Consider the following 22,305-nt stretch of genomic DNA (forward strand, 5'->3'; position numbering starts at 1 on the left):
TACCTTGTGGACTGTTTCTTCTTGTGGACTATTTCTTCTTGTGGACTGTTTCTCCTTGTGGACTGTTTCCCCTTGTGGACTGTTTCTCCTTGTGGACTGTTTCTTCTTGTGGACTGTTTCTCCTTGTGGACTGTTTCTTCTTGTTGTGTCATATCGCTACCTTGTGGACTGTTTCTTCTTGTTGTTTCATATCGCTACTTTGTGGACTGTTTCTTCTTGTGGACTGTTTCTTCTTGTGGACTGTTTCTCCTTTTGGACTGTTTCTTCTTGTGGACTGTTTCTCCTTGAGGACTGTTTCTTCTTGTGGACTGTTTCTCCTTGTGGACTGTTTCTTCTTGCTGTGTCATATCACTACCATGTGGACTGTTTCTCCTTGTGGACTGTTTCTCCTTGTGGACTGTATCTTCTTGTGGAATGTTTCTTCTTGTGGACTGTTTCTTCTTTTTGCCTCATATCGCTACCTTGTGGACTGTTTCTCCTTGTTGACTGTTTCTTCTTGTTGTGTCATATTGCTACTTTGTGGACTGTTTCTTCTTGTGGACTGTTTCTTCTTGTGCCTCATATCGCTACCTTGTGGATTGTTTCTTCTTGTTGTGTCATATTGCTACCTTGTGGACTGTTTCTCCTTGTGGACTGTTTCTTCTTGTGGACTGTTTCTTCTTGTGGACTGTTTCTCCTTGTGGACTGTTTCTCCTTGTGGACTGTTTCTTCTGGTGGACTGTTTCTCCTTGTGGACTGTTTCTTCTTGCTGTGTCATATCGCTACCTTGTGGACTGTTTCTTCTTGTTGTGTCATATCGCTACCTTGTGGACTGTTTCTTCTTGTGGACTGTTTCTTCTTGCGGACTGTTTCTTCTTGTGGACTGTTTCTTCTTGTGGACTGTTTCTTCTTGTGGACTGTTTCTCCTTTTGGACTGTTTCTTCTTGCTGTGTCATATCACTACCATATGGACTGTTTCTTCTTGTGGACTGTTTCTCCTTGTGGACTGTATCTTCTTGTGGACTGTATCTTCTTGTGGACTGTATCTTCTTGTGGAATGTTTCTTCTTGTGGACTGTTTCTTCTTGTTGCCTCATATTGCTACCTTGTGGACTGTTTCTTCTTGTGGACTGTTTCTTCTTGTTGCCTCATATTGCTACCTGGTGGACTGTTTCTTCTTGTTGCCTCATATCGCTACCTTGTGGACTGTTTCTTCTTGTTGCCTCATATCGCTTCCTTGTGGACTGTTTCTCCTTGTTGACTGTTTCTTCTTGTTGTGTCATATTGCTACCTTGTGGACTGTTTCTTCTTGTGGACTGTTTCTTCTTGTGCCTCATATCGCTACCTTGTGGACTGTTTCTTCTTGTTGTGTCATATTGCTACCTTGTGGACTGTTTCTCCTTGTGGACTGTTTCTTCTTGTGGACTGTTTCTTCTTGTGGACTGTTTCTCCTTGTGGACTGTTTCTTCTTGCTGTGTCATATCGCTACCTTGTGGACTGTTTCTCCTTGTGGACTGTTTCTTCTTGCTGTGTCATATCGCTACCTTGTGGACTGTTTCTCCTTGTGGACTGTTTCTTATTGTTGTGTCATATCGCTACCTTGTGGACTGTTTCTTCTTGCGGACTGTTTCTTCTTGTGGACTGTTTCTCCTTGTGGACTGTTTCTCCTTGTGGACTGTTTCTTCTTGCTGTGTCATATCACTACCATATGGACTGTTTCTCCTTGTGGACTGTTTCTCCTTGTGGACTGTATCTTCTTGTGGAATGTTTCTTCTTGTGGACTGTTTCTTCTTGTTGCCTCATATTGCTACCTTGTGGACTGTTTCTTCTTGTTGTGTCATATTGCTACCTTGTGGACTGTTTCTTCTTGTGGACTGTTTCTTCTTGTTGCCTCATATTGCTACCTTGTGGACTGTTTCTTCTTGCTTTGTCATATTGCTACCTTGTGGACTCTTTCTTCTTGCGGTACCATAATGAAGCCCCGTGGATCATGGACTTACCTCTGCTGTCAGCATATTGTCTTGTATTCGCCCCCAACTGGGTTATACTGCTACACCATATGCTACCTCCTGGACTGTACCATATTGCTACCTTGTGGACTGTTTCTTCTTGTGTCATATTGCTACCTTGTGGACTGTTTCTTCTTGTGGACTGTTTCTTCTTGTGGACTGTTTCTCCTTGTGGACTGTTTCTTCTTGTGGACTGTTTCTTCTTGTGGACTGTTTCTTGTGGACTGTTTCTCCTTGTGGACTGTTTCTTCTTGTGGACTGTTTCTTCTTCTTGCGTCATATCGCTACCTTGTGGACTGTTTCTTCTTGTGGACTGTTTCTCCTTGTGGACTGTTTCTTTTTGCTGTGTCATATCGCTACCTTGTGGACTGTTTCTTCTTGTTGTGTCATATTGCTACCTTGTGGACTGTTTCTCCTTGTGGACTGTTTCTTCTTGTGGACTGTTTCTTCTTGTGGACTGTTTCTCCTTGTGGACTGTTTCTTCTGGTGGACTGTTTCTCCTTGTGGACTGTTTCTTCTTGCTGTGTCATATCGCTACCTTGTGGACTGTTTCTTCTTGTTGTGTCACATCGCTACCTTGTGGACTGTTTCTTCTTGTGGACTGTTTCTTCTTGTGGACTGTTTCTCCTTTTGGACTGTTTCTCCTTGTGGACTGTTTCTCCTTGTGGACTGTTTCTTCTTGCTGTGTCATATCACTACCATGTGGACTGTTTCTTCTTGTGGACTGTTTCTCCTTGTGGACTGTATCTTCTTGTGGACTGTATCTTCTTGTGGACTGTATCTTCTTGTGGAATGTTTCTTCTTGTGGACTGTTTCTTCTTGTTGCCTCATATTGCTACCTTGTGGTCTGTTTCTTCTTGTGGACTGTTTCTTCTTGTTGCCTCATATCGCTACCTTGTGGACTGTTTCTTCTTGTTGTGTCATATTGCTACCTTGTGGACTCTTTCTTCTTGCGGTACCATAATGAAGCCCCGTGGATCATGGACTTACCTCTGCTGGCAGCATGTTGTCTTGTATTCGCCCCCAACTGGGTTATACTGCTACACCATATCCCATGTTGGGCCTCCCTGGTCCCTTTGAACTTCTAATCATAGACAACCCTTGTTTCACCCCAACTGTATATAAAAGTCCCCAATATACACCCACAAGACGGGTTCTGTTTCATTTGCTTCTGTGTGTTCTCTCTCTCTGTGCTCCTAGTTTGTCACAATCCCAAAGTTATTAACTGTGGGCATGAGTTGATAGAGAAAGTAAAAGTTCAGTGTTAAGGTGGAGGCTGGATAGGCACACCTGAAGAGACGAGTTTTATGGGATCTCCTAAAGGTGGGGAGATTAGGAGATAGCCAGAAAAAATGGGGTAGGGAGTCCCAGAGGATGGGAGAGTCCCTGGAGAAGTCCTGGAAACAGTCATTGCAGGAGGTGACAATGGGGTTAGAGAGACGAAGACTTGGGAAGAGTATAGAGGACAGTTTGGGTGATATTTGTAGATGAGATTGGTGATGCAGCTGGGAGAAGAGTTGTTGGTGGCTTTGTATGTTATCGTTACTATTTTGATTTGTGTTTGTTGGGTGATCAGATGTCAGCAGAGAGGTGGTGGACACTGAGTGGTTGGTAAGGTGGTTGAGTCTGGCAGCAGCATTCATGATAGACTAAAGGGATAATAGTCTGTGTAGAGATCAGTCAACAAGGAGAAAGTTTCAATACTCGAGGTAAGAGATAACGAAGGAGAGAATCATTAGTTTGGTGGTTTCTTTGGTTAAGAAAAGGGATGAACTTGGAATTGGTCTGAACTTTGAACCCGAAGGAAGCTGGCATTGCCACCTACTGCCACCCAAGCAACTGCAGCTAAGGAATCCCCAAGGTCGGACCAATCCTGAGCTCATCCTCATTTAGGAATGGACAAGTTGTGGACATGTTACGGAGGTGAAGGCAGCAAGAATTGGACGGTGAGTGGATGTAACAACCAGAAGAGGCTGGTACAGTTGTATGTTTTTGGTTTGCTTTTGTTTTGTTTTTTTATTTTGAAGTGTTTTACCATGACCTATATTTTTCCGGATTCGATCTTTGTACAGTATGAAGAAGTAAACTGGAGGAACAACGGAAAACGATTGTAACTTTATTTGTACTTTGAATTAAATTGCGTCCCAAATATTAGGAAAACATTTTGATTGAATCTTAAAAACAAGCTACTGTGGGTTTGGCCATGTGACAGACCCAACCAGCAAAGGAGCTTTTGGAGGGGACTGCAGGCTAGCCTCTTGCCTACTGACCATGGCCCTTTTACTTGGGATTCAAGTCGATGTCTCCCCAAAACACACAGACTCAGAGGACCAATATATAGATTTGGGGTGTCTGTGCCCACTCAAACTAGCATTGACTGCTTCAGCCCCCTCCTTCACAGACTCAGAGACTCTTAAGAAGATATTGAGGTAATTAGCAAAACAACCTGAAGTGAGGACTCTTGCTCTAATGTGTTTATTAAGGTGTTATGTGTTTAGTATCTTCTCCCATTGTGTGCCTCCTAGGTGTGCATTCCCATTGTTACCTGAGTTACCTATTGTGGGTCTGTTGGCAGGTCCTCTTGGAGGCTCCTACATGATGAGATTAGCCATCAGCTTCACCTCGTTATCTAATCAGTGTGCGATGTAATATTTGCTTTATTGTTTATGTGGGGACTGCCCCTATTTCTGGAGTTTATAAAAACTGTATTTATGTTCAATAAAGAGTTCCAGTTTGGAATCTAAGCTAGTCTATTCTAGTCTTGGGTGGAATGCCCGGCTATCTTGGCCTTTTGGCTAAGATGAAGTGTAGTATCTGTTCTTATCAGTGTAGAGTAGGGGTGCTCCGCCATCATTCTTGCTTTTAGGCGAGGATGGTTGGCTGTCTAGTACCCCTGCTGGTATGATGGGGGCTCAGAAAGCTAGTACTGGCTGGAAGAGAAACCGTGGTGCACACAGGCTGTTGGCTCCGGGAATAATCCCCCTGGGAAAACTGGAGGGGCCCAGTTCCTCCTGATTTGAACGGATCTACCTTGTCTGGCCAGGAGCCGGGGAGGCAGAGAATCCGCGAAGCAGTGCCCCCTGTGCGGTCGCCTCAGGGGTGCTCTTAGTAGCACATGGGGGTGAGATCCCAAGTGTGAAAAGTGTGCATGGTCGCTGTTCCAAACACTTTTTCTGCACTGCGCCTTTTAGGGCTAGGCCTTTTGGCTAAGTCCAGGGCAATTTTTTTTTTGCTACGGGCCTCAGGCCTAGCCAGTGCCCAATTGCATGGCCACTTATTTATTTATTTATTTTTCTCCCACTGTTTTGTCACCTTTCACTTTTGTGTGTTTTATTTCTCACTAGGATGGAGGGTGTGTGTCCTCGGGCCTGCCCTGAAGTCTAGGGGGAGGATGTGTTGCCATTAGGTTCCTTCCTCCCCTGTTTCTTGGGGTCTCTCTTCGGCAGAGCCTCCTGACCTAGTACTTGGTGGTCGGCTTCGGCTAGCCACTGGGAAAGGAGTCCGCCAGGCCTTTTGGCTAGGTGGACCATGTGGAAACCTTTGACCCTGTCAGGAGCCTCGCACCCCAGGGGATCAGGGTAGAGGTCCTACCCTTCCTCGGGCCTGCCCTGAAGTCTAGGGGGAGGATGCGTTGCCATTAGTTTCCTTCCTCCCCTGTCCCTGGGGGGGGGGTCTCTCTTCGGGAGAGCCCTCTGTCCTAGTACTTGTTGGTCTGCTGTGGCTAGCCACTAGGAAAGGGGTCCGCCAGGCCTTTTGGCTAGGTGCACCATGTTGAAACCTTTGACCCTGTCAGGAGCCTCGCACCCCAGGGGATCAGGGTAGAGGTCCTACCCTTCCTCGGGCCTGCCCTGAAGTCTAGGGGGAGGATGTGTGGCCATTAGTTTCCTTCCTCCCCTGTCCCTGGGGGGGGGGGTCTCTCTTCGGGAGAGCCCTCCGTCCTAGTACTTGGTGGTCTGCTGTGGCTAGCCACTAGGAAAGGGGTCCACCAGGCCTTTTGGCTAGGTGGACTATGTGGAAACCTTTGTCCCTGTCAGGAGCCTTGCGCCCTGGGGATCAGGGTAGAGGTCCTACTCCTTCGGGGGTGAACTAAAGCACACCCCTAAGTGCACTTTTTTGTGTTTTGCACTTGCACACTTTTTGTTCACTTATGGGTTTTTGTTTTTCGCACCTCCATGGACTTTAAAAAAGCCTGGCTATAAAACCTTGGTCCTATGTCCCAGTGGCAAGGAAGCAGTTCTCTGATGGAATCACCCAATCTGGGTGACAGTCGTTCCGTCACAGGCCAACATAGCTCCCTCCCAAAGGACAAGAAAGCAGTTTAATGCATATTTTTTGAAGGACGGAGAGCTGAAAAAAATCTAAAAACATTTTATCAAACCTTCAGACTCTTATCAGTCTCTCATTAGCATGTTGCCCCCATTAGGGAATGAAGACACCTATTACAATCATTTATTAATGGCTGACAATTGGGGGACGCTGCACACTACGTCTGACTAAAGTCACACTAATGAGTGGCGGCTCCTGCAGACACTTCTCTGTCCCCCGCCATTAATTATCATCCATAAGTGACGCTCTCCTGAGACGTCGGCCTGACGCTGAACGTCCGATCTGAATGCCGTGAACTCCCATCCTTATAATGACACCCCTAATCTGCGGAGTGGATCCTCGCCATCACTCAGAGTGCTCATGAATTTTTTAACAGAGGTGATTCGGGAGAATGAAATGGAGCGCCAGCAGTGAACCTTCACCGCAAATCCTATTTCACAAATTGTAAACTAATAAAAGAGCAAAATCTCATAAATCTGAGAGCAATAAAATGTCTCCAATATCCAGATTGTTTGACTTCTGTCTGACAGCGCCGGTGAAGGAGACTCTGGAAGCGAAGTGTTCATTTACATTGGCTGAGTAGCTGTGTGTCCGAATGGCCAATCTAGGCAATATTAACCCGGAAAGTCTAAACCATTTTTTTTTAATTTTGTATAGAGAAGAGATTAGATAAAACCTTGTTGCTTTTTTTTTGTCATCTGTGTGTCATTGGAGACATTTCCGGTTAATAATTGTCCTGAAAACACGACAGGAAGTAATATAAAATCTCTTTGAAATAAAGGTTATATCCCCTCTTAAACAGATGTCACTGGATGGCATTGGCAGGAGTCCATATTCACAGGGAGAGACGCAGTCCAGTGGATGACAGGAGCGTGTCGGAGGCTACCTGGGGATACAGGTGAACTGGGCATACAGAGAATGACTGGATGGCACAGGGTCACTGGGCAAGGTTTTCAACTGTCAGTAAATTCACAGATAGTTTGTAAAATCGTTGTTTTTTACATTGTCCATGAATGTCTACTATGGATATGGAGTCTGCATGTCCGTAACAGACATTCACGGACATATGCAAAAATCACGGATTTTACAAATTGGCCATGAATTTACTGACAGCTGGCAACCCTCTCACTGGGTGACACAGGGTGCCCAGGGTACTCTGGAGTCACAGGGTGGCACAGGGTGCTCTGGAGTCAAAGGGGTCACATAGTGACACTGGATGCTCAGGGTGCTATGGTGTCACAGGTGTCGTGGGGTGACACAGAATGCTGTGGAGTTGCTGGTGTCATGGGGTGACACAGGATGCTCTGGAGTCACAAGGCTCAGGGGGTGACACAAGATGCTTTGGAGTTACTGGGGTTGTGGGGTGACACATAATGCTCTGAAGCTACTAGGATCATGGGGTGACACAGGATGCTTTGAAGTTACTGGTGTCATGGGGTGACTCAAAATGCTTTGGAGTCACAGGTCTCATGGGGTGATGTAGAATGCTTTTGGAGTCACAGGGCTCAAGGAGTTACTCAAGATCCTTTGGAGTCACAGGACTCATGGGGTGACATAGGAAGCTCTGGAGTTACCAGGGTCATGGGGTGACACGGCATGTTCTGAAGATACTGGTGTCATGGGGTGACACAAGATGCTTTGGAGTCACTGGGCTCATGGGGTGACATAGGAAGCTCTGGAGTTACTGGTGTCATGGGGTGACTCAAGATGCTTTGGAGTCACTGGGCTCAGGGGGTGACATAGGTTGCTCTGGAGTTACCAGGGCAATGGGGTGACACAGCATGTTCTGAAGGTACGGATGTCATGGGATGACTCAAAATGCTTTGGAGTCACAGGTCTCATGGGGGGACACAGAATGCTTTTGGAGTCACAGGGCTCAAGGAGTTACTCAAGATCATTTGGAGTCACAGGGCTCATGGGGTGACATAGGAAGCTCTGGAGTTACCAGGGTCATGGGGTGACACAGGATGCTCTGAAGTTACTGGTGTCATGGGATGACTCAAGATGCTCTGGAGTCACAGGTCTCATGAGGTGACACAGAATGCTTTTGTAGTCACAGGGCTCAAGGAGTTACTCAAGATGCTTTGGAGTCACAGGGCTCATGGGGTGACATAGAATACTCTGGAGTCACAGGACTGAGGGGGTGACACAGGATGCTCTGGAGTTATTGGGGTCAGGGGGTGACACAAGATACTTTGGAGTCACAGGGCTCAGAGGGTGATGCAGGACGCTCTGGAGTTACTGGTGTCATGGTGTGACACAGGATACTTTGGAGTCACAGGACTCAGGGGGTGGCATAGGACACTTTGGAGTTGCTGGGGTCATGGGGTGACACAGGATGCTTTAGAGTTATGGGGCTCAGGGGGTGGTATAGGATGCTCAGGAGTTATTGGGGTCATGGGGTGACACGGGATACTTTGGAGTCACAGGACTCGGGGTGGCATAGGACACTTTGGAGTTGCTGGGGTCATGGGGTGACACAGGATGCTTTAGAGTTACGGGGGTCAGGGCGTGGTATAGGATGCTCAGGAGTTATTGGGGTCATGGGGTGACACAGGATGCTTTAGAGTTACAGGGCTCAGTGGGTGGCATAGGACACTTTGGAGTTGCTGGGGTCATGGGGTGACACAGGATGCTTTAGAGTTACGGGGCTCAGGGGGTGGTATAGGATGCTCAGGAGTTATTGGGGTCATGGGGTGACTCAAAATGCTTTAGAGTCAAAGTCCAGCTACCAGAGCCCTGATGAAGGGGGGGCATTCTGAAACACATTGGGATTTTTATCCTGGATCATCTTGGTTATGATTTAGGACACTTTCCCAACTCCATCTAAAACTAAGGAAAATGTGTGGCTTTGGTCCCTTTCAGATGGTAGTGGAGAGCAGCACATATTGGATCTGGCCACCAATCCACACATGCGTCTGCACATTGAGTAAATGTTCATGCCAGATTGATAACTTTGCAGTCATTGGCTGGGAAAACCCATTTATCTCAAAAACGTCAACCAGCTTGGTGGTAACTTCTAACCACCATGTGCATGTGTGGAGAATTTAATTGTATGCCCACTCCTCCTGCCAGTTTTATGGAGGGAATTTGTGGTCTTTTCCCAGATTTGTCTGATATGGATGTGAATATGAAATAAGATTCGTACACCCATTTTGATGAGCAGGGTGGAATATGGGGATCCTCGGAGGCTGAGGATGTATAGACAGTAGATCACAAGACAGGTCTTGTCTTGGGTTAGGAAATTCGGAAAGGTTAGACACCACCATTCCCTCTAACACTGCTGAACGCATGAATGCTTGCCATCCCTCTAAATGATCAATAATCTTCCTAAGTGAAAATGGCTTTTCTCATAAAATCCCACCGCTCCACCCCTCCCCGCGCATGCTGCCGGTTTCTATAAATGACTTTTTTTTTCACCCTGGAGTGTGTGTGGTTGCCATGGCAACATACTGCAGCTCCATAGAAAAAAAAATTCATTGTATCCGTGCAGCGCGCTCAGTCTATATGGTGGCGCATATGTTAATGTGTGACGGCTGATAATTATTTGTTTGTGTTTGCTCCTAGTACGGAGCCGTACACGACTGTTGTGCACCTTACATGGTCTCCTGTGCCTGAGGTCCTTCTTGGTAATGAATAACTTGAGAGCTCAGTGTAGATGTATGGTCAGTGAGATAAAGGTAACCTTTTCTGCCTATTAACAGTCGGATTGGGGAATGATGTACACCCGTGCCCCTGTTTTGGAATGGGATGTTCAACAAGCGTATATAGGTGTGGTTATCCATCCTTTGCCCATATCGGCAAAGGATGGTAGATGCCTAACCATCACACCTATATCAGCTTGCTGGACCTACCTTTCCAGAACCATGCCCATTAATATGGAATTGGCCCCATTTGTGACTTTAACCTCCTCCCCTCTTCTAAGGAGGCTTTCCACAAGACTTTTGAGGGTGTCTTTTGGAACTTGTGCCCATTCATGAGGTCAGGTACTGATGTTGGATGAGAAGACCTAGCTCTCAATCCGCATTCCAATTCATCCCCAAGGTGTTCAGTAGGGTTGAGGTCAGGGCTGTGTACAGGACACTCAAGTTTCTCCACACCAAACTGGTCGAACCATGTCTTTATGGATATAAAATAACGGTGCTGTTCTAAATGCAGGATAGGTAAACAATGAATATAGCGAACAATGAAGCCTTGTCCATCATGTTAATGACAACAGTCCAATTAGATGGTGCAAATAAAAAGGAAAAGGAGGTAATCCTTTGAAAGTCCCCAATAGATGGATTCGGACAGATGGTGTTCAGGTGAGTAGGGACAACGGGGAACAGACCTCCACCTCCACACCAAATAAACTACCTCTTGCCAAACGGTAAACAATGAATATAGCGAACAATGAAGCCTTGTCCATCATATTAATGACAACTGTCCAATTAGATGGTGCAAAGGAAAAGGAAGTAATCCTTTGAAAGTCCCCAATAGATGGATTCGGACAGATGGTGTTCAGGTGAGTAGGGAAAACGGGGAACAGACCTTCACCGCCATACCAAATAAACTACCTCTTACCAAACGGTTTGATCGCCCATCAGGAAAAGTCAATATGCGCATTAGGACGTCTTGGCTGGACTTCCAACTTTGATTGCAATGGCACCACGCTACGTAGATGAATCGGCTCCAACCAGATAGATAGCACCAATCCAAAATGCATGAATCAAAGAAGAAAGGTCATCTCATAGTGTAGTTAATGCAGACATAATCCAAGAAATAAACCCACATTTAAAAGTGTGCAAAAAAGTACAACATAATTTCACAGTGCTATGTCCAACCAGTATCAAACCAACAGGATGGCCGCCACGTCCATGTGCGCGATGACGTCATACATCTTGTTGCTGCACTAACTTACTACACTATGAGATGGCCTTCCAGTTGGAGCTGTTTTCTCTACTCATGTGAACACCATCTGTCCGAATCCATCTATTGGGAATGTGATGGGAGTGACTTTGGGTGGGGGGCCCATGGAACACACCTCACTTTGGAGGGGTGGGGAGACCCCTGTCTTAGCTCCCCATATCCCTCTTATGTGTAAGTCATCCTGTGCCTGTTAGGGGTACAGGGTGAAATGTCCTGATATTGTGTAGACATGTATAGGAGATAGGTGGGGGTTGTGGATTGTTTGGTGTTATGTGATTGCATCCCATTGTTCTATTGTGTGTCTTGCTTGGGAGCAAACTATTAAGGGATGTATGTGTTTGTGTATTGGTTTGGTGGGGGGGGGGGGGTCTGCTGATGTGTTTCTTGTTTCTAGATTTGGTTTGCCCCGTCCTGTGTCCTTATGCAGGAAGGGGAGAATTGTTCCCTTGAATGTATATATCTTGTGTCTGTGTTAAAATAAAGTAGTCTATTTCCTGGTTTTACTTCGAGTGGATCTGTGTTCGAACTGGGAAGCGGGGGTCTAACGGAAATACCCTAGTGCAGTCGGGGTCCGGTTCCGTTACAGGGAACTTTCAGGGGATTACTAGCTTTTCCCTTTTATTTTCACCATCTAATTAGACCGTTGTCATTAAATTGGAGCTCCACCCAAAAGGGGAAGTTCTGCTTTAAGGATTTGTCCCCCACCCCCCGTTAAGGATTGGCACCTTTGGGGAGCGGGTACCCGAATTTGAGAGGTACCCGCTCCCACTTCCGGTTCACACACCTAAGGCGATTGGAAGCGTAAGTTGTCCTCCCCCTTCCCTCCCTGTAGTCTTTTGGGACACGTGACCGGTCCCCGAAGACTACGGAACCATTCAGAAAGCGCAGCGCTACTCGCACATGCGCAGTGGGTACCCGGTTTGGAAGCCGCAAGCTGTCACAGCCGGGTGCCCACACTGAAGATGGCGGCACCAGGGAGAGAAGACGGCTGGTGAAACCAGCCGTGCTGAGGACACCGCTGGATCGATGGACAGGTAAGAGTCTGTGTTTTAATAGTCAGCAGCTACAGTTTTTTGTAGCTGCTGGGTTTTAGTTATTTTTTTTATTCAACTGGAACTCCGCTTTGATATCTTAGACAAGGCTTTATTGTTTACCTAACCTGCATTTAGCGCTGCACTGTTATTTTATATTCTGATCATATTGTACCTGCGATATTGTGTCAGCGGCTTTCTTTCACTATTATTGGAGCTCTGGTGCGATTATTTTTAGTTTTATCATGTCTTTATGGAGCTGGCCTTGTACACGGGGACACAGTCATGGTGGAACAGAAAATGGCATTACCCTCAAAAATGTTCTAGAATGTTTTTGTATGCTGTAGATGTACATTTCTTGCATGTCCATTTGAGTTCCTCCACACCAGACTGGTCAACCCATATCTTTATGGAGCTGGCTTTGTACACGGGGGCACAGTCATGGTGGAACAGAAAATGGCATTACCCCCAACAATATTCTAGAATGTCTTTGTTTGCTATAGATGTACATTTCTTGCATGTCCATTTGAGTTCCTCCACACCAAACTGGTCAAACCATATCTCTATGGAGCTGACTTTGTACACGGGGGACACAGTCATGGTGGAACAAAAAATGGTGGAACAGAAAACCATATCTTTATGGAGCTGGCTTTGTACACAGGGACACAGTCATGGTGGAACAGAAAATGGTATTACCCCCAACAATGTTCTAGAATGTCTTTGTTTGCTGTAGATGTACATCTCTTGCATGTCCACTTGAGTTCCTCCACACCAGACTGGTCAACCCATATCTCTATGGAGCTGGCTTTGTGCATGAGGACATAGTCATGGTGGAACAGAAAATAGCTTTACCCCCAACAATATTCTAGAATGTCTTTGTATGCTGTAGATGTACATTTCTTGCATGTCCATTTGAGTTCCTCCACACCAGACTGGTCAAACCATATCTCAATGGAGCTGACTTTGTACACAGGGGGCACAGTCATGGTGGAACAGAAAATGGCATTACCCCCAAGAATGTTCTAGAATGTCTTTGTTTGCTGTAGATGTACATTTATTGCATGTTCACTTGAGTTCCTACACACCAAACTGGTCAAACCATATCTTTATGGAGCTGGCTTTGTACATGGGGACACAGTCATGGTGGAAGAGAAAATGGCATTACCCCCTAGAATGTTCTAGAATGTCTTTGTATGCTGTAGATGTACTTTTCTTGCATGTCCACCAGAGTTCCTCCACACCAAACTGGTCAAACCATATCTCTATGGAGCTGACTTTGTACATGGGGGACAGTCATGGTGGAACAGAAAATGGTGGAACAGTATACCATATCTTTATGGAGCTGGCTTTGTGCATGAGGACACAGTCATGGTGGAACAGAAAATGGCATTACCCCCAACAATGTTCTAGAATGTCTTTGTATGCTGTAGATGTACATCTCTTGCATGTCCACTTGAGTTCCTCCACACCAAACTGGTCAAACCATATCTCTATGGAGCTGACTTTGTACACGGGGGACAGTCATGGTGGAACAAAAAATGGTGGAACAGAAAATGGTGGAACAGACAATCATATCTCTATGGAGCTGACTTTGTGCATGAGGACACAGTCATAGTGGAACAGAAAATGGCATTACCCCCAACAATGTTCTAGAATGTCTTTGTTTGCTGTAGATGTACATCTCTTGCATGTCCACTTGAGTTCCTCCACACCAGACTGGTCAAACCATATCTCTATGGAGCTGACTTTGTACACGGGGGGCACAGTCATGGTGGAACAGGGTTGTCTGGCTTCAGGGGGTGACACAGGATGGTCTGGAGTCACAGGGGTCATAGGTGGACACAGGATCTCAGGGTGCTCACAGATCACAGAGGTCATTGGTTAATAGGTACGCAGGTTATTGCACTGTACTGGTATGGACAGGCCCAAAGGCAGAAGAATTTATCTATAAAGGTTCCACATCAGCAACTCAAAACGCTGAAGTAGCAGAGACATTCCTGCCCATACTATCTGTCCATCACCGTCCTCGGACTTCACTGATCAGGAATAAACCCGCAGAGCTCGGCCAGGTCAGAGCTGTGATTTCCATGTTGAGGTTGGATGGATTGCAGAGATTTATACCTAGTGTAGCTCGGTGAAGGTCTGTGCCCGGCTGGTGAATCGGCTTTTGTTTCGCGCAGCAGGAAATCTGAAGTGGGATCCGGGGGATGAAGGGGGATGAGGCTATTTGAAAGGTCACTTTTGTTTTGTAGACTAGAGAATATCTTCTTTTCTGCCCACCAGATCCTGGCACTTGAAATTCAGCTTTGTTCATTCAGATGGGCTCCACTTACAGATGAACGGACAGTCACATTCCTCAGAGTGGACTCTTCAGAATGGGCACAGCAGGTTTATAGAACTGGGAACTCAGAACAGGGATGGTGGGAACCCCTCATAATGGGCACAGCAGGTGTACAGACCCGGGAACTCAGCACAGGGATGGTGGGGACCCCTCATTAAGGGCACAACAGGTGTACAGACCCTGGAACTCAGCACAGGGATGGTGGGAATCCCTCATAATGGGCACAGCAGGTTTATAGAACTGGGAACTCAGAACAGTAATGGTGGGAACCCCTCATAATGGGCACAGCAGATGTACAGACCTGGAAACTCAGCACAGGGATAGTGGGGACCCCTCATAATGGGCACAGCGGGTGTACAGACCTGGGAACTCAGCACAGGGATGGTGGGGACCCCTCATAATGGGCACAGCGGGTGTACAGACCCGGGAACTCAGCACAGGGATGGTGGGGACCCCTCATAATGGGCACAGCAGGTGTACAGACCTGGAAACTCAGCACAGTAATGGTGGGAACTCCTCATAATGGGCACAGCAGGTGTACAGACCCAGGAACTCAGCACAGGGATGGTGGGAACCCCTTATATTGGACACAGCAGGTGTACAGACTTGAGAACTCAGCACAGGGATGGGGGGAACCCCTCATAATGGGCACAGCAGGTGTACAGACCCAGGAACTCAGCACAGGGATGATAGGAATCCCTCATAATGGGCACAGCAGGTGTACAGACGAGGGAACTCAGCACAGGAATGGTGGGAACACCTCATAATTAGCACAGCAGGTGTGCAGACCTGGGAACTCAGCACAGGGATGGTGGGAACCCCTCAGAATGGGCACAGTAGGTATACAGACTAGGGAACTCAGCACAGGGATGATGGGAATCCCTCATAATGGGCACAGCAGGTGTACAGACAAGGGAACTCAGCACAGGAATGGTGGGAACCCCTCAGAATGGGTACAGCAGGTATACAGACCCGGGAACTCAACACAGGGATGGTGGGAACTCCTCATAATGGGCACAGCAAGTGTACAGACCCAAGAACTCAATGTTGGGATGGTGGGAGCCCCTCATAATGGGCAGGTGTGCAAACCCAGGAACTTGTAGGGCTGGGGTAGGCGGGTGATGGTGAATCTTCCTCCATGTTCCCCATTAACTGGTTGGGCGCCATGTCTGGGTCACATATGAGGACTACTCATGGGGTGGGTTCTTCTGGGCTACACTAGGCACTTGCAACAGGATCACTTCCAATACACATGGTGTAGCTTTTTGCTCTGTGCCATTTTCACCAATACCCCAGGGGCAAGACTGAGGTTGCCATCAGGGAGAACCATAAAGCGGGCCTCTATTATTAGTGATGAATGTACGCTATGTACACCATAAATGTTCTCCAGTTAACTCTTGGGTCCCTGTATAAATGTACATCTTCCCACTGTAGACTTGCAGTTGGGAGGGACACGCTGAGCCTTGCCCACAACCATCTATCCAGCGCTTTCCACTACCATTCCCCAAGAGTGGAATAGTCCCCACCATGCACTCTGCGCGGGCTCCACGGGTACACCTAACTTTGCTCTTGAACTACCATACCTCTGTACAGGATGGAGACCTCTGTGATGCAGATTTACTCCCATTGCTGTGGTAGACAGACTGCTGGCCGAAGGAGTGCCGACAACATCTCCCTCGCTGCTAGAGGCTGGTCCACAGGTACACGATATGGAAAGGCTTCTTGTCAAACTTCCGTTACCCTTGATAACCATTGACTTGCACTTTTCTCTGTGTTACGTCTTTTCTTTATACCCCAATGTGACCTTAGATCATAGGAGCCGGTTACTTGCATTACAACCCATTGAGTAACTTTAGACCAGACGGGATCAAAGTTTCACAACTTTACTTGGAAAAGTGCAAAAAGTCCAACGTGCAAAACCGGATTATTCCTATGTTCCTACTCCTAGCTCAGGCTATGTGCTTGCCCCGGCATACCTGCAAAAGGTAGAGTCCATGTGCTAAAAGGTCCATCAGAGGCATTTCCCAGCTGCTGGTTTCTTTAGGGGATACAGAGGACCTTCTACGTTACGGAAGCAGCAGGTGACATTCTTGCCCTACTCCCGGGTGCAGCTTCCCAATCTTTCCTCTTCTCTGGGGCTCTCAGGCTCTTATTCCTATGTTCCTACTCCTAGCTCATGCTATGTGCTTGCCCCGGCATACCTGCAAAAGGTAGAGTCCATGTGCTAAAAGGTCCATCAGAGGCATTTTCCAGCTGCTGGTTTCTTTGGGGGGGTACAGAGGACCTTCTACGTTACGGAAGCAGCAGGTGACATTCTTGCCCTACTCCCGGGTGTGGCTTCCCAATCTTTCCTCTTCTCTGGGGCTCTCAGGCTCTTATTCCTATGTTCCTACTCCTAGGTCAGGCTATGTGCTTGCCCCGGAATACCTGCAAAAGGTAGAGTCCATGTGCTAAAAGGTCCATCAGAGGCATTTCCCAGCAGCTGGTTTCTTTGGGGGATACAGAGGACCTTCTACGTTACGGAAGCAGCAGGTGACATTCTTGCCCTACTCCCAGGTGCGGCTTCCCAATCTTTCCTCTTCTCTGGGGCCCTCAGGCTTGGGGCTCTGGTCTCTAGGCTCTCTCTCTTACATCTTGCTGGCTGCCCGAGTCCTGCTCCCATGCAGCAGGCTCCCTCTTATATCACAGGATCAGTGGATCTGATCCTACAGATAACCCGCCAAAACTAAAGAACCGGGAAAGACATTAACCCTTACCCTCCCATCCGGGGCAGCACCTAACTAGGACATACTTGACCCTTTCTACAAACTCAGTGCAGGTATTTCATGAATAGAGTCCAGAGAGATAGAAGACACCTTAATTATCCACCAAACACTAAAATATCTCTTTGGGTGAATTGAGCCTTCATGGAATAAATGCAATCCCATAACAGTATGATAATGATTCCAATGTGTGAGAATTATGGATTTGGTGATAATTGCATCAATATGAGGTGTGAGGGGCTGAGAACATTCATCAGCTGACACACATCAGAGCAGATCTCACACCCGAACTCAACTTGACGCCTTTCCCAATTGTCGCTGCCAGCAAGTTCCGAGTGACTGAAGCCATAGTTAGACTTTCGCAGACATTACAAAGTTTAGTTTTTAAGAGCTTTTCTGGAAAATGATTCTTCTTAAAGGATAAGTACACTTTAAAACAAAGTGCGCCTATCTTTTTTTTTTTCCCCCTTCCCGTCATTTACCCCAACCCATTTATCCTTTAAATAATCTGTTAGTTGATAAAAACACTAACACTGAGATTAATCAGATGTGGAGAAAGTCATTGTGTGCTGATTTGGTGTCACTTTCAATAAGGTGTCACTGCTGAAGAACAAACGTCATCTGCAGCACTTGTAGTGATGTCCTGAGGGGTGGCTATAAAGGGGTCACTTTTGTAGAACAGGCCTCAGCCGCAGCACTTGTAGAGATGTTCTGAGGGGTGGCTATAAAGGGGTCACTTTTGTAGAACAGGCCTCAGCCGCAGCACTTGTAGAGATGTTCTGAGGGGTCACTATAAAGGGGTCACTTGTAGAACAGGCCTCAGCCTCAGCACTTGTAGAGATGTTCTGAGGGGTGACTATAAAGGGGTCACTTTTGTAGAACAGACTTCAGCTGCAGCACTTGTAGAGATGTTCTGCAGAATGTCTATAAAGGGGTCACTTTTGTAGAAAAGGCCTCAGCCGCAGCACTTGTAGAGATGTTCTGAGGGGTCACTATAAAGGGGTCACTTTTGTAGAACAGGCCTCAGCCGCAGCACTTGTAGAGATGTTCTGAGGGGTCACTATAAAGGGGTCACTTGTAGAACAGGCCTCAGCCTCAGCACTTGTAGAGATGTTCTGAGGGGTGACTATAAAGGGGTCACTTTTGTAGAACAGACTTCAGCTGCAGCACTTGTAGAGATGTTCTGCAGAATGTCTATAAAGGGGTCACTTTTGTAGAAAAGGCCTCAGCCGCAGCACTTGTAGAGATGTTCTGAGGGGTCACTATAAAGGGGTCACTTTTGTAGAACAGGCCTCAGCCGCAGCACTTGTAGAGATGTTCTGTGGAATGACTATAAAGGGGTCACTTTTGTAGAACAGGCCTCAGCCCCAACACTTGTAGAGATGTTCTGAGGGGTAACTATAAAGGGGTCATTTGTAGAACAGGCCTCAGCCTCAGCACTTGTAGAGATGTTCTGAGGGGTGACTATAAAGGGGTCACTTTTGTAGAACGGGCCTCAGCCGCAGCACTTGTAGAGATGTTCTGTGGAATGACTATAAAGGGGTCACTTTTATAGAACAGGCCTCAGCCGCAGCACTTGTAGAGATGTTCTGAGGGGTGACTATAAAGGGGTCACTTTTGTAGAACAGGCCTCAGCTGCAACACTTGTAGAGATGTTCTGAGGGGTGACTATAAAGGGGTCACTTGTAGAACAGGCCTCAGCCGCAGCACTTGTAGAGATGTTCTGAGGGGTGACTATAAAGGGGTCACTTGTAGAACAGGCCTCAGCCGCAACACTTGTAGAGATGTTCTGAGGGGTGACTATAAAGGGGTCACTTGTAGAACAGGCCTCAGCTGCAGCACTTGTAGAGATGTTCTGAGGGGTGACTATAAAGGGGTCACTTGTAGAACAGGCCTCAGCCGCAACACTTGTAGAGATGTTCTGAGGGGTGACTATAAAGGGGTCACTTTTGTAGAACAGGCCTCAGCCGCAGCACTTGTAGAGATGTTCTGAGGGGTGACTATAAAGGGGTCACTTGTAGAACAGGCCTCAGCTGCAGCACTTGTAGAGATGTTCTGAGGGGTGACTATAAAGGGGTCACTTGTAGAACAGGCCTCAGCCGCAGCACTTGTAGAGATGTTCTGAGGGGTGACTATAAAGGGGTCACTTTTGTAGAACAGGCCTCAGCCGCAGCACTTGTAGAGATGTTCTGAGGGGTGACTATAAAGGGGTCACTATTGTAGAACAGGCCTCAGCACTTGTAGAGATGTTCTATGGAATGACTATAAAGGGGTCACTTTTGTAGAACAGGCCTCAGCCGCAGCACTTGTAGAGATGTTCTGAGGGGTCACTATAAAGGGGTCACTTGTAAAACAGGCCTCAGCCACAACATTTGTAGAGAAGTTCTGAGGGGGTGACTATAAAGGGGTCACTTTTGTAGAACAGGCCTCATCCGCAGCACTTATAGAGATGTCCTGAGGGGTGACTATAAAGGGGTCACTTGTAGAACAGGCCTCAGCCGCAGCACTTGTAGAGATGTCCTGAGGGGTGACTATAAAGGGGTCACTTGTAGAACAGGCCTCAGCCGCAGCACTTGTAGAGATGTTCTGAGGGGTGACTATAAAGGGGTCACTTTTGTAGAACAGGCCTCAGCCGCAGCACTTGTAGAGATATTCTGAGGGGTGACTATAAAGGGGTCACTTGTAGAACAGGCCTCAGCCGCAGCACTTGTAGAGATGTTCTGAGGGGTGACTATAAAGGGGTCACTTTTGTAGAACGGGCCTCAGCCGCAGCACTTGTAGAGATGTTCTGTGGAATGACTATAAAGGGGTCACTTTTGTAGAATAGGCCTCAGACGCAGCACATGTAGAGATGTTCTGAGGGGTCACTATAAAGGGGTCACTTTTGTAGAACAGGCCTCAGCCGCAGCACTTGTAGAGATGTTCTGTGGAATGACTATAAAGGTGTCACTTTTGTAGAACAGGCCTCAGCCGCAGCACTTGTAGAGATGTTCTAAGGGGTGACTATAAAGGGGTCACTTTTGTAGAACAGGCCTCAGCTGCAACACTTGTAGAGATGTTCTGATGGGTGACTATAAAGGGGTCACTTGTAGAACAGGCCTCAGCCGCAGCACTTGTAGAGATGTTCTGAGGGGTGACTATAAAGGGGTCACTTGTAGAACAGGCCTCAGCCGCAACACTTGTAGAGATGTTCTGAGGGGTGACTATAAAGGGGTCACTTGTAGAACAGGCCTCAGCCGCAACACTTGTAGAGATGTTCTGAGGGGTGACTATAAAGGGGTCACTTTTAGAACAGGCCTCAGCTGCAGCACTTGTAGAGATGTTCTGAGGGGTGACTATAAAGGGGTCACTTGTAGAACAGTCCTCAGCCGCAGCACTTGTAGAGATGTTCTGAGGGGTGACTAAAAAGGGGTCACTTGTAGAACAGGCCTCAGCCGCAGCACTTGTAGAGATGTTCTGAGGGGTGACTATAAAGGGGTCACTTTTGTAGAACAGGCCTCAGCCGCAGCACTTGTAGAGATGTTCTGAGGGGTGACTATAAAGGGGTCACTTGTAAAACAGGCCTCAGCACTTGTAGAGATGTTCTATGGAATGACTATAAAGGGGTCACTTTTGTAGAACAGGCCTCAGCCGCAGCACTTGTAGAGATGTTCTGAGGGGTCACTATAAAGGGGTCACTTGTAAAACAGGCCTCAGCCACAACATTTGTAGAGAAGTTCTGAGGGGGTGACTATAAAGGGGTCACTTTTGTAGAACAGGCCTCATCCGCAGCACTTGTAGAGATGTCCTGAGGGGTGACTATAAAGGGGTCACTTGTAGAACAGGCCTCAGCCGCAGCACTTGTAGAGATGTCCTGAGGGGTGACTATAAAGGGGTCAGTTGTAGAACAGGCCTCAGCACTTGTAGAGATGTTCTATGGAATGACTATAAAGGGGTCACTTGTAGAACAGGCCTCAGCCGCAGCACTTGTAGAGATGTTCTGAGGGGTGACTATAAAGGGGTCACTTTTGTAGAACAGGCCTCAGCCGCAGCACTTGTAGAGATGTTCTGAGGGGTGACTATAAAGGGGTCACTTTTGTAGAACAGGCCTCAGCCGCAGCCCTTGTAGAGATGTTCTGAGGGGTGACTATAAAGGGGTCACTTGTAGAACAGGCCTCAGCCGCAACACTTGTAGAGATGTTCTGAGGGGTGACTATAAAGGGGTCACTTGTAGAACAGGCCTCAGCCGCAACACTTGTAGAGATGTTCTGAGGGGTGACTATAAAGGGGTCACTTTTAGAACAGGCCTCAGCTGCAGCACTTGTAGAGATGTTCTGAGGGGTGACTATAAAGGGGTCACTTGTAGAACAGTCCTCAGCCGCAGCACTTGTAGAGATGTTCTGAGGGGTGACTAAAAAGGGGTCACTTGTAGAACAGGCCTCAGCCGCAGCACTTGTAGAGATGTTCTGAGGGGTGACTATAAAGGGGTCACTTTTGTAGAACAGGCCTCAGCCGCAGCACTTGTAGAGATGTTCTGAGGGGTCACTATAAAGGGGTCACTTGTAAAACAGGCCTCAGCACTTGTAGAGATGTTCTATGGAATGACTATAAAGGGGTCACTTTTGTAGAACAGGCCTCAGCCGCAGCACTTGTAGAGATGTTCTGAGGGGTCACTATAAAGGGGTCACTTGTAAAACAGGCCTCAGCCACAACATTTGTAGAGAAGTTCTGAGGGGGTGACTATAAAGGGGTCACTTTTGTAGAACAGGCCTCATCCGCGGCACTTGTAGAGATGTCCTGAGGGGTGACTATAAAGGGGTCACTTGTAGAACAGGCCTCAGCCGCAGCACTTGTAGAGATGTCCTGAGGGGTGACTATAAAGGGGTCACTTGTAGAACAGGCCTCAGCCGCAGCACTTGTAGAGATGTTCTGAGGGGTGACTATAAAGGGGTCACTTTTGTAGAACAGGCC

General features: G+C 47.2%; 1 protein-coding gene and 1 pseudogene across 2 annotated transcripts in view; both read left to right on the forward strand.

Annotated features, from left to right (window-relative positions):
• Positions 1-22,305, forward strand: part of ARHGAP39 (Rho GTPase activating protein 39) — a 368,562-nt gene that overhangs the window by 65,229 nt on the left and 281,028 nt on the right. The gene's annotated exons all lie outside the window — the stretch shown is intronic.
• LOC149450418 (U2 spliceosomal RNA) lies at positions 4,762-4,919 on the forward strand (annotated as a pseudogene).

Source organism: Staurois parvus, unplaced genomic scaffold (genome assembly GCF_062004578.1).
Source record: "Staurois parvus isolate SC_StPar_1 unplaced genomic scaffold, SC_StPar_1.0 ptg000575l, whole genome shotgun sequence".
NCBI classification, from domain to species: Eukaryota; Metazoa; Chordata; class Amphibia; order Anura; family Ranidae; genus Staurois; species Staurois parvus.